The sequence below is a fragment of the Prunus avium genome, chromosome 7 (genome assembly GCF_965620075.1).
Source record: "Prunus avium chromosome 7, drPruAviu1.hap1.1, whole genome shotgun sequence".
NCBI classification, from domain to species: domain Eukaryota; kingdom Viridiplantae; phylum Streptophyta; class Magnoliopsida; order Rosales; family Rosaceae; genus Prunus; species Prunus avium.
The window spans coordinates 10448392-10460695 of NC_142290.1; positions in this window are offsets into that span (position 1 = coordinate 10448392).

Below are 12304 nucleotides of genomic sequence, written 5' to 3' on the forward strand. Positions count from 1 at the left end.
AATTTCTCACACCTATTGATTTCGGATCGAGCCCAAAACTTGGGCAACATCATAATATGGTGGGAGGAGTCATTTGGTGAGTTTTGAGTGAAATCCAATCGCTAGAAGTATGGAATACACCAACCACTCCAATTAGGAACGAACTGTCGTCGAACTTGAGTTGTCCAATTTCTCACAACTATTGATTTCGGATCGAGCCCCAAACTTGGGCAACATCAAAATATGCTGGGAGGAGTCATTTGGTGAGTTTTGAGCGAAATCCAATTGCTAGAATTAGGGAATACACCAACCACTCCAATTAGGAACGAACTGCCGTTGAACTTGAATTGTCCAATTTCTCACACCTATTGATTTCGGATCGAGCCCAAAACTTGGGCAACATCATAATATGGTGGGAGGAGTCATTTGGTGAGTTTTGAGTGAAATCCAATCGCTAGAAGTACGGAGTACACCAACCACTCCAATTAGGAACGAACTGCCGTTGAACTTGAATTGTCCAATTTCTCACACCTATTGATTTCGGATCGAGCCCAAAACTTGGGCAACATCATAATATGGTGAGAGGAGTCATTTGGTGAGTTTTGAGTGAAATCCAGTCGCTAGAAGTGTGGAATACACCAACCACTCCAATTAGGAATGAACTACCGTTGAACTTGAATTGTCCAATTTCTCACACCTATTGATTTCGGATCGAGCCCAAAACTTGGGCAACATCATAATATGGTGGGAGGAGTCATTTGGTGAGTTCTGAGTGAAATCCAACCGCTAGAAGTATGGGATACACCAACCACTCCAATTAGGAACGAACTGCTGTTGAACTTGAATTGTCCAATTTCTCACACCTATTGATTTCGGATCGAGCCCAAAACTTGGGCAACGTCATAATATGGTTTGAGGAGTGATTTGGTGAGTTTTGAGGGGAATACAATCGCTAGAAGTATGGAATACACCAAACACTCCAATTAGGAACGAACTGCCGTGGAACTTGAATTGTCCAATTTCTCACACCTATTGATTTCGGATCGAGCCCCAAACTTGGGCAACATCATAATATGGTGGGAGGAGTCATTTGGTGAGTTTTGAGTGAAATCCAATCGCTAGAAGTATGGAATACACCAACCACTCCGATTAGGAACGAACTGCCGTTGAACTTGAGTTGTCCAATTTCTCACAACTATTGATTTCGGATCGAGCCCCAAACTTGGGCTACATCAAAATATGCTGGGAGGAGTCATTTGGTGAGTTTTGAGCGAAATCCAATTGCTAGAATTACGGAATACACCAACCACTCCAATTAGGAACGAACTGCCGTTGGACTTGAATTGTCCAATTTCTCACACCTATTGATTTCGGATCGAGCCCAAAACTTGGGCAACATCATAATATGGTGGGAGGAGTCATTTGGTGAGTTTTGAGTGAAATCCAATCGCTAGAAGTACGGAATACACCAACCACTCCGATTAGGAACTAACTGCCGTTGAACTTGAATTGTCGAATTTCTCACACCTATTGATTTCGGATCGATCCCCAAACTTGGGCAACATCATAATATGGTGGGAGGAGTCATTTGGTGAGTTTTGAGTGAAATCCAATCGCTAGAAGTATGGAATACACCAACCACTCCAATTAGGAACGAACTGCCGTTGAACTTGAAATCTCGAAGTTCTCACACCTATTGATTACGGATCGAGCCCAAAACTTGGGCAACATCATAATATGGTGGGAGGAGTCATTTGGTGACTTTTGTGCGAAATCCAATTGCTAGAAGTATGGAATACACCAACCACTCCAATTAGGAACGAACTGCCGTTGAACTTGAATTGTCCAATTTCTCACACCTATTGATTTCGGATCGAGCCCAAAACTTGGGCAACATCATAACATGGTGGGAGGAGTCATTTGGTGAGTTTTGAGGGAAATACAATCGCTAGAAGTATGTAATACACCAACCACTCCAATTTGGAACGAACTGCCGCTGAACTTGAATTGTCCAATTTGTCACACCAATTGATTTCGTATCGAGCCCAAAACTAGGGCAACAACATAATATGGTGGGAGGAGTCATTTTGTCAGTTTTCAGTGAAATCCAATCGCTAGAAGTATGGAATACACCAACCACCCCAATTAGTAACGAACTGCCGTTGTACTTGAATTGTAAAATTTCTCACAGATATTGAATTCGAATCGAGCCCAAAACTTGGGCAACTTTATAATATGGTGGGAGGGGTCATTTGGTGAGTTTTGTGTGAAATCCAATCGCTAGAAGTATGGAATACTCCAACCACTCCAATTACGAACGAACTGCCGTTGAACTTGAATTGTCCAATTCATTTCACCTATTGATTTCGGATCGAGCCCAAAACCTGGGCAGCATCATAATATGGTGGGAGGAGTCATTTGGTGAGTTTTGAGTGAAATCCAATCTTTAGAAGTATGGAATACACCAACCACTCCAACTAGGAACGAACTGTCGTTGAACTTCAATTGTCCAATTTCTCACACCTATTGATTTCGGATCGACACCAAAACTTGGGCAACAACATAATATGGTGGGAGAAGTTCTTTGGTGAGTTTTGAGTGAAATCCAATCGCTAGAAGTATGGAATACACCAACCACTCCAGTTAGGAATGAACTGCCGTTGAACTTGAAGTGTCCAATTTCTCACACCAATTGATTTCGTATCGAGCCCAAAACATGGGCAACATCATAATAAGGTGGGAGTTGTCGTTTGGTGAGTTTCGAGTGAAATCCAATCGCTAGAAGTATGGAATACACCAACCACCCCAATGAGGAACGAACTGCCGTTGTACTTGAATTGTCCAATTTCTCACACCTATTGATTTCGAATCGAGCCCAAAACTTGGGCAACATGATAATACGGTGGGAGGGGTCATTTGGTGAGTTTTGTGTGAAATCCAATCGCTAGAAGTATGGAATACACCAACCACTCCAATCAGGAACAAACTGCCGTTGAACTTCAATTGTCCAATTTCTCACACCTATTGATTTCGGATCGAGCCCAAAACTTGGGCAACATCATAATATGGTGGGAGGAGTCATTTGGTGAGTTTTGAGTGAAATCAAATCGCTAGAAGTATGGAATACACCAACCACTCCAATTAGGAACGAACTGCCGTTGAACTTGAACTGTCCATTTTCTCACACCTATTGATCTTTGAGCGAGCCCAAAACTTGGGCAACATCATAATATGGTGGGAGGAGTCATTTGGTGAGTTTTGAGTGAAATCCAATCGCTAGAACTATGGAATACACCAACCACTCCAATTAGGAACGAATTGCCGTTGAACTGGAATTGACCAATTTCTCACATCTATTGATTTCGGATCGAGCCCGAAACTTGGGCAACATGATAATATGGTGGGAGGAGTCATTTGGTGAGTTTTGAGTAAAATCCAATCGCTAGAAGTGTGGAATACACCAACCACTCCAATTAGGAACGAACTGCCGTTGAACTTTAATTGTCCAATTTCTCACACCTATTGATTTCAGATCGAGCCCAAAACTTGGGCAACATCATAATATGGTTGGAGGAGTCATTTGGTGAGTTTTGAGTGAAATCCAATCGCTAGAATTATGGAATACACCAACCACTCCAATTAGGAACGAACTGCCGTTGAACTGGAATTGTCCAATTTCTCACATCTACTGATTTCGGATCGAGCCCGAAACTTGGGCAACAAGATAATATGGTGGGAGGAGTCATCTGGTGAGTTTTGAGTAAAATACAATCGCTAGAAGTGTGGAATACACCAACCACTCCAATTAGGAACGAACTGCCGTTGAACTTCAATTGTCCAATTTCTCACACCTATTGATTTCGGATCGAACCCCAAACCTGTGCAACATTGTAATATGGTGGGAGGAGTCATTTGGTGAGTTTTGAGAGAAATCCAATCGCTTGAAGTATGGAATACACCAACCACTCCTATTAGGAACGAACTGCCGTTGAACTTGACTTGTCCAATTTCTCACAACTATTGATTTCGGATCGAACCCCAAACTTGTGCAACATAATAATATGGTGGGAGGAGTCATTTGGTGAGTTTTGAGTGAAATCTAATCGCTTGAAGTATGGAATACACCAACCACTCCAATTAGGAACGAACTGCCGTTGAACTTGAATTGTCCAATTTGGAACACCTATTGATTTCGGATCGAACCCCAAACTTGTGCAACATCATAATATGGTGGGAGGAGTCATTTGGGCAGTTTTGAGTGAAATCCAATCGCTGAAAGTATGGAATACACCAACCACTCCAGTTAGGAACGAACTGCCGTTGAACTTGAATTGTCCAATTTCTCACACCTATTGATTTCGGATCGAACCCCAAACTTGGGCAACATCATAATACGGTGGGAGGAGTCATTTGGTGAGTTTTGAGTGAAATCCAATCGCTAGAAGTATGGAATACACCAACCACTCCAATTAGGAACGAACTGCCGTTGAACTTGAATTGTCCAATTTGGAACACCTATTGATTTCGGATCGAGCCGAAAACTTGGGCAACATCATAATATGGTGGGAGGAGTCATTTGGTGAGTTTTGAGCGAAATCCAATCGCTTGAAGTATGGAATACACCAACCACTCCAATTAGGAATGAACTGCCGTTGAACTTGAATTGTCCAATTTCTTACACCTACTGATTTCGGATCGAGCCCAAAACTTGGGCAACATCATAATATGGTGGGAGGAATCATTTGGTGAGTTTTGAGTGAAATCCAATCGCTAGAAGTATGGAATACACCAACCACTCCAATTAGAAACGAATTGCCGTTGAACTTGAATTGTCCAATTTCTCACACCTATTGATTTCGGATCGAGCCCAAAACTTGGGAAACATCATAATATGGTGGGAGCAGTCATTTGGTGAGTTTTGAGTGAAATCCAATCGCTAGAAGTATGGAATACACCAACCACTCCAATTAGGAACGAACTGCCGTTGAACTTGAATTGTCCTATTTCTCACACATATTTATTTCGGATCGAACCCCAAACTTGGGCAATATCATAATATGGTGGGAGGAGTCATTTGGTGAGTTTTGAGTGAAATCCAATCGCTAGAAGTGTGGAATACACCAACCACTCCAATTAGGAATGAACTGCTGTTGAACTTGAATTGTCCAATTTGGAACACCTATTGATTTCGGATCAAACCCCAAACTTGTGCAACATCAAAATATGATGGGAGGAGTCATTTGGGTAGTTTTGAGTGAAATCCAACCGCTAGAAATATGGAATACACCAACCACTCCAATTAGGAACAAACTGCCGTTGAACTTGAATTGTCCAATTTCTCACACCTATTGACTTCGGATCGAACCCCAAACTTGTGCAACACGATAATATGGTGGGAGGAGTCACTTGGTGAGGTTTGAGAGAAATCCAATCGCTAGAAGTATGGGATACACCAACCACTCCAATTAGGAACAAACTTCCGTTGAACTTGAATTGTCCAATTTCTCAAATCTATTGATTTCGGATCGAACCCCAAACTTGTGCAACATCATAATATGGTGGGAGGAGTCATTTGGTGAGTTTTGAGTGAAATCCAATTGCTAGAAGTATGGAATACACCAACCACTCCAATTAGGAACGAAATGCCGTTGAACTTGAATTGTCCAATTTGGAACACCTATTGATTTCGGATCGAGCCCAAAACTTGGGCAACATCATAATATGGTGGGAGGAGTCATTTGGTGAGTTTTAAGTGAAATCCAATCGCTAGAAGTATGGAATACACCAACCACTCCAATTAGGAACGAACTACCATTGAACTTGAATTGTCCAATTTCTCACACCTATTGATTTCGGATCGAACCCCAAACTTGTGCAACATCATAATATGGTGGGATGAGTCATTTGGTGAGTTTTGAGAGAAATCCAATCGCTAGAAGTATGGAATACACCAACCACTCCTATTTGGAACGAACTGCCGTTGAACTTGACTTGTCCAATTTCTCACACCTATTGATTTCGGATCGAACCCCAAACTTGTTCAACATAATAATATGGTTTGAGGAGTCATTTGGTGAGTTTTGAGTGAAATCTAATCGCTAGAAGTATGGAATACACCAACCACTCCAATTGGTAACGAACTGCGGTTGAACTTGAATTGTCCAATTTCTCACACCTATTGATTTCGGATCGAACCCAAAACTTGGGCAACATCATAATATGGTGGGAGGAGTCATTTGGTGAGTTTTGAGTGAAATACAATCGCTAGAACTTTGAATTACCCCAACCACTCCAATTTGGAACGAACTGCCTTTGAACTTGAGTTGTCCACTTTCTTAAACCTATTGATTTTGGATCGAGACAAAAACATGGGCAACATCATAATATCGTGGGAGGAGTCATTTGGTGAGTTTTGAGTGAAATCCAATCGCTAGAAGTATGGAATACACCAACCACTCCAGTTAGGAACAAACTGCCGTTGAACTTGAATTGTCCAATTTCTCACACCTATTGATTTCGGATCGAGCCCAAAACTTGGGCAACATCATAATAGGGTGGGAGGAGTCATTTGGTGAGTTTTGAGTGAAATCCAATCACTAGAACTATGAATTACCTCAACCACTCCAATTTGGAACGAACTGCCTTTGAACTTGAATTGTCCAATTTCTTACACCTATTGATTTCGGATCAAGCCCAAAACTTGGGCAACATCATAATATGGTGGGAGGAGTCATTTGTTGTGTTTTGAGTGAAATCCAATCGCCAGAACTATGAATTATCCCAAACACTCCAATTTGGATCGAATGTTGTTAATTATTATGTTAACTCGCAATTGTACGGGGTAATTAGTAGTATAGCAAGACAAGTACGAGGTCGTACCCACGAAGACTGAGAAGTTAAAACTAGTTATGTACTTAGCTTACCAAATTCAAGAAAGTAGGAGGTTATGTCTAAAATAGAATTTAAAGCAAGAGTAGTTGTGATTGTTGAACAAAATAAGCAAAATGAAATTGCAAACAAAAACAAGTAAACAAATGTAACAAAGAGTGGTTTTAAGAGATGGAAAACAGATTTGGAGACTAGGGCATTCGAATCACCATAACAATTCAATTCTGGGTTATAAGGAGTCAAGTAACAAGTCTAATTCAGATTCAAAGATTGATTCTAGCTAAAGTATGATTAGGCCATGGTGTTTGGTCCTAACCTTGTGTTCCTAATTCCCTAATTTGATCATTTGTTGTCTAACCTAAAATTAAGCGTTAGGAACCCATTAAGCATTGAAGAACAATTTAAACAACCAAGCATGTATCTAATCCCTGTTGTCGAATGTCCATACATACTCTTCCTATTCATAGTTCAATTCGAATTAAAGCATGGTGTCTACTCTTAATTCAAACCAAGATAGTTAACAAACAAGTTCTAATGGTGATCAATCATTCAAACAAGCATGTTAACTTATAAGCATAATGAATAAGAACATGAATCATGAATCAAACTTGAAACTCCAAACTTCAAACTTATAAACCCAGAATATTCATGTTAGGTTACATTGAAGCCCTAGTTATGGATTTAGCTACTCATAATGGAAAAGAAACTAAAACAGAAATGGGAAAACATAATGAATGCCATAAGAGTAGAAAAACCCTTTTCTGAAGTTCTTGTGGTGTCCAATGCTTCTCCAAGAGCTTCTCCACGTCTAGAAGGATGTATGAAGGATATGGAGGTGATTTGGGATGAGTTTGAGTGAGTGGTGATGGCTGAGAAAGAGGAAATTCGTAGGGAAATGGAAGGGAGGTTTTCTGGAGCTGTTTTGGTGATTTTGGGGCAGTTTAGAGTATTGGGTTGATTGCTTGAGTGTTTGGGGTTGTGGAAATGTATGAGGATGATTTCTGGATGTGTTGATGGAATGATGGAAGTGTGGAGGATGGCTGAAGTGAGTTTGTAGCTTGAAGACTCCTCTATTTATAGGGCTAAGAGGGAGGAACATCATGATGAAATCCAACACCACCATTCCTCATTTAATACAACCCATAACTCCCACTTCATCTTGTCTATGTTAGTGTGGTTGGAATCAATCCCGTCCCATACTTCTTTTGCTGCACCTCAAGCTTTCTTCACATGGGTGTTCAATTGTGGCTGCCTTTTGCTGCCAACCCATGTGGGTTTTCTTTTGGTTGCTGGAAATAAAAGATGCTGCTGAACCAGGCTTGGTGTATGAAGGCCTGAGATTTCAATATGTATGCAATGGAGCTCAAGTTTGGATATGTCATAATAGCCACCCATTGGAACAACTTTGATGAAGAATGAATTCCCATCTGAGCAGTATAAGTATATGTTTTGGGCCTTGCAAGTTGACTGCCGAAAATAGACTGGAATGTATGGTGTGCATTTTGATGGGCCCATGGATTGGGCTTGACTTCATCAATTGATACGTTTTAGCAGTCCATCTTGTAGTTCAGAATCCCTTCTTTCCAACCACATATTAATTGGGCCAATACATGTTGGGAGGAGGAAGTTAAGGCTGAAGCAAATTGCTAACTCAGTCTGCTCGTTTTTGCACAATTTTGCATCTTTTCCTATCCAAAGCCACCATTGCTATCTAAGGCCCAATGAACTGAATGATAAACAGAAATGATAAAGCAAAGTAAAGATGATTGAGAACAAGTAAATGATAAAGGGAAAAGTTAAGAAAAAGGTTTAGAAAAAATAAAAAAAATAAAAAAATATATATATACAAGCAACTCACGGATGACCAGTTAAGGGCCTCAGAAAACACAGCCAGGGGATCCGGGAAGGTTGGAGGGGTCACAATGGTCCCGCTTAAAATCCAAACTTCTTAGACACCGAAGCTGTCGCCTAAAGAACTCCTAGACACTGTATTGACGGAGGTGCTCACTGGGGTTACCAAAAGTTAGCTCATATGGAAAAAAAAATAATAATAAAATAAAATTCTTATGTTTTTTTTTTATAAAAATTTTATTTATTTATTTAAAGAAACAGAAACTTAAAATGACTAAAATAAAAACAAAACAAGTAAAGAGAAAGGATAGAAATGCTCCCCCTTGATGCGATTAGGTCGATTGCTACCAAGCACCTTCTTCTTGAACACATGGGTTGCCTCCCAAGAAGTGCCTTAGTTACTGTCTTGGCAAGACATTGTGCAATCAGCTAAGTTGATGGTACGAAGGGAAGTTGATCTACCACATGGCCAGTTTGGATGCCAACTGAAACTCCCTCATAGAATGGCTTTAAACGTTGTCCATTTACTTTGAAAGTCGAGCCATCTTTAGGGTTTTGAATCTCCACAGCTCCATAGGGAGAAACATTGACCACGGTGAATGGGCCTTGCCATCTAGACTTCAATTTTCCTGGAAAGAGATGCAATCGTGAGTTAAACAAAAGAACTGACATACCTTTGGAGAACTCTTTCCGTTGAATGTTTCTGTCATGGTAACTCTTGGTTCGTTCTTTGTAAAGCTTTGCATTCTCATAAGACTCATGTCTAATTTCTTCCAATTCATTGAGCTGAAACTTTCTTGCATGGCCTGCCTTGTCTAGATCAAAATTTAACTTCTTGATGGCCCAAAAAGCATTGTGTTCAAGCTCCATTGGCAGGTGACAAGCTTTCCCAAACACAAGACGATAAGGGCTCATTCCAATGGGAGTCTTATATGCAGTCCTATAAGCCCATAATGAATCATTGAGCTTGGCTGCCCAATCTTTCCTTGTATTGTTCACCACCTTCTCCAGGATGTGCTTAATTTCTCTATTGCTTATTTCCACTTGACCAGAAGTTTGCGGATGATATGGTGTAGAGACTCCATGGGTGATGTTGTACTTCTTCATGAGTGCTTCGAATGGCTTGTTACAGAAGTAGTTGCCTCCATCACTAATGACAGCCCTTGGAGTACCAAACCTTGTGAAAATATTATCCTTCAAGAACTTGAGCACCACCTTATGATCATTGGTTTTGGTGGCTATGGCTTCCACCCATTTAGACACATAATCAACAGCAACAAGTATGTAAGTACAACCAAAAGAAGATGGGAATGGTCCCATGAAATCAATACCCCACACATCGAAGAGCTCCACAACAAGTATGCTATTCAATGGCATTTCGTTCCTGCGACTTATGTTCCCCATCCTTTGACACCTATCACACTTAACACAAAAATTAAACGCATCTTTGAATAGAGTGGGCCAAAAGAAACCAGATTGGAGAATTTTAAGTGCTGTTTTCTTAGCTCCAAAGTGACCTCCACAAGCCAATTCGTGGCTATGCCTAAGTATGCTTTCTTGCTCTTCTTCTGGAACACATCTTCTGATGAGTTGATCCGGGCAATGCTTGAATAAGAAAGGTTCATCCCAGACATAATGTTTCACCATGGAAAAGAACTTCTTCTTGTCCTGAGAAGTTAGATCATTTCTAAGAACACCACAAGCAAGATAATTAACAAAATCAGCATACCATGGTTCTTTGACTTGGGCAGCATATAGTTGTTCATCAGGGAAAGTCTCATTCAAGGGTAGCACAGCTCCTCCTTTTTCTTCAACCACAATTCTGCTCAAATGATCAGCTACCACATTCTCACATCCGTTCTTGTCTCGAATTTCCAAATCGAACTCTTGCAGCAAGAGAATCCATCTAATCAAGCGCGGTTTGGCGTCCTTCTTAGTGAGCAAGTATCTAAGAGCTGCATGGTCAGAATAAACAATTACTTTAGAACCAACAAGATAAGAACGAAATTTTTCTAAAGCAAAAACCACAGCAAGGAACTCCTTCTCTGTTGTGGAGTAGTTGATTTGAGCATCATTCAAGGTCCGACTAGCATAATGAATCACATGGGGGAGCTTGTTCTTCTTTTGACCTAAAACTGCACCAATAGCAAAGTCAGAGGCATCACACATTATTTCAAATGGTAAAGACCAATTTGGAGCTATGATAATAGGGGCTGAAGTTAGCTCCCTCTTCAAGGTAGTAAAGGCTTCCATGCAAGGTTCATTAAACTCAAAAACAGCATCCTTAGCAAGGAGATTACACAATGGCCTTGTAATGCTTGAGAAATTTTTGATGAACCTTCTATAGAATCCAGCATGACCCAGAAAGCTTCTAACTCCTTTCACAGAGGTAGGGGGTGGCAGATTTGAGATGAGATCGATCTTGGCCTTTATCCACTTCAATTCCCTTGCTTGAAATCACATGGCCTAGCACAATGCCTTGCCTCACCATGAAGTGACACTTTTCCCAATTCAAAATCAGATTTGTTTCCTGGCATCTTTTAAGCACTAGAGACAAGTGGTGAAGACAATCATCAAAAGAGGAACCAAAAACTGAAAAATCATCCATAAATACCTCAATGAATCGTTCCACCATATCTGAAAAGATTGCCATCATGCATCTTTGGAAAGTTGCTGGGGCATTGCACAAACCGAATGGCATCCTTCTATAAGCAAACGTACCAAATGGGCATGTGAATGTGGTTTTCTCTTGGTCTTCCGGAGCAATGGGAATTTAATTATAACCTGAAAAACCATCAAGAAAACAATAGTAAGCATGGCCAGATAAACGTTCAAGCATTTGATCAATAAAAGGCAAGGGGAAATGATCTTTTCTAGTAGATGTGTTCAACTTCCTGTAATCAATGCAAACTCTCCAACCAGTGATAGTTCGTGTAGGAACTATCTCATTCTTCTCATTCTTCACAACGGTGATTCCGGACTTCTTCGGAACAACTTGTACAGGGCTCACCCACTTAGAATCTGAAATTGGGTAGATGATTCCTACATCGAGTAGCTTTAAAACTTCAGCTCTAACCACCTCTTTCATTGTTGGGATTTAGCCTCCTTTGGGCATCACGGGATGGTTTGCTGTCTTCTTCCATTAGAATCCGGTGCATGCACATGCTTGGACTAATTCCTTTGATGTCTGCTATGGTCCACCCAATGGCTGTTTTATGCTCTTTTAGAACCTTAATTAAGCTCTCTTCTTCATGTGAGGTGAGACCTGCAGCAATTATAACAGGGAGAGTTTTGTTAGCACCCAAATAAGTATATTTAAGATGATTGGGCAGTGGTTTAAGTTCTAGCTTTGGTGGGGTGATAATGGATGGCTCCAATTTCGTGGATGATGGTCCAAGAGGCTCGAGTGGTGGCCTAAAGGATGGTGGGTATGGTTGAAACACTTCTAAGGCAGCCACCACTTCTTGGAACTCTGGTTCACAAAGATCTTCCTCTTCTTGTGTTAAGACAGCTTCTAGAGCATCATTAGACTTTCTCTGCAAAATTTTGGAAGAAACCTCATGATCCACAACATCAATTGAAAAGC